This window comes from Echinops telfairi, unplaced genomic scaffold (assembly GCF_000313985.2).
Source record: "Echinops telfairi isolate 266 unplaced genomic scaffold, ASM31398v2 ScPeMD7_7468;HRSCAF=8506_0, whole genome shotgun sequence".
NCBI classification, from domain to species: Eukaryota; Metazoa; Chordata; class Mammalia; order Afrosoricida; family Tenrecidae; genus Echinops; species Echinops telfairi.
In genome coordinates this window covers 8709130-8710651 of record NW_022111369.1, presented here as the reverse complement: position 1 = coordinate 8710651, position 1522 = coordinate 8709130, and positions in this window count along the sequence as shown.

Genomic DNA, 1522 nt, shown 5'->3' with positions numbered 1-1522 from the left:
CAGTCTCCACAGTGCGTGTCATCTTATCCACTTGATTGTTAAAGTCTTCCTTCATCTTAATCCTTTCAAGTCCCAAATTGATACCAGATTATGTAACTACCACAATGTGGAAGGCTGGGAAAATAGAGTCAGTGGAAAATGCTATTCACCTCATTTATGCACTTATAATCGTGCTTGAAATTAATCTGATTAGAGCTTCCATTGGGCAAAAGAGCAGCCCAAACCATAAAAGACTCTTCTCCCCAAATTCCATAATAGTTGTAGAAGAGAAGCAGTTGAGGCTGATGATCTATAGAACGGCATTTCTTCTTTATCTGATTGAGATATTTATAATGCACTTATCTTATCACAGCTTCCAACCTTATATCAGATCAACACAAGTCACATGTTTCTGTGCAACTCTGTCACATGTAATCCCTGTGGGTCACAATCAACTCAGCACTGTCCACAGTGGTGAGATGAAGGGAAATGAAACACCCCCAGTGAACTCTGGGTAAGACAACAAGAAGACAGCCAACTGAAAATGTGCTGTGCTTGCCATAGCAGCACCATGGGAGGAGGACACCAGATCGGTCCATCCCATTGCCATTACCTTGTCCCAGGTCACCACCATCTATCCCGCACTTGGAGCCAGCAGCAGTTTTCCACTGGATCTCCTCCTTCTAGCTGGGACCCATGCATTCCATTTCAGACTGCAACCCTCAGGAACTTTCTAAAAATCCATTCTGGAGAATGGTCCTGGGATAAAAACAATCCAAATGTCCATCCGTGGAAGAATGGAACAATAAACGCTGGTACATGTACACAACGAAATGCTACACAACATTAAAGAATTACAATGCCTATCGGAAACACCTCTTAGTGTAGGTGAACCTGACAGGCATTATGCTGAATGAAATTCAGCAATCGCAAAAGCACAAATATTGTATGAGATTACTATTGTAAGAAGTCAAGAAAAGGCTTTGGCACTAAAAGAAGCATTCTTTGATGGTTATCATGGGTGGGAGGGGAAGCGCGTAGAAGTCACCGGCTAGAAGACAGACACGTGTTACCTGGGTGAGGAGGCGGCAATATACAATGAGAAGGGGAGTTGGCAAGAAAATGATGGAGACGGGAGGAAACTGGGAGATTTCCACGAGTTAAAGGCAACCGAGGTGGTAGTGCCATATACACAATCCTACAATAACTGTGAGCTATGAGCAGATGCAGGGATAGACACACAAGCAGAGCAGTTGTGGGAGGTAGAATGGGAAGATACCCATGAATATACATAGATTTGACAGAGCATATTTGTATGCGTGTATTTACTGTGCCTCGGGCACGTTGTCAGGAAAGACCAGTGGCTGGAAAAGGACATCATGCTGGGGAAAGTGGAGGAGCAGCCAAAAAGAAGACACTCAACAAAATGGGTTGGCCCAGGGGCTGCAACAATGGAGTCAATTGTTGAGTAGAGCATCTCTCTGGGAGTCGGTGTTGTCAGTAGAGAGAGTCTGTCTCCTGCCTCCAAGGAGGAAAAACAGGA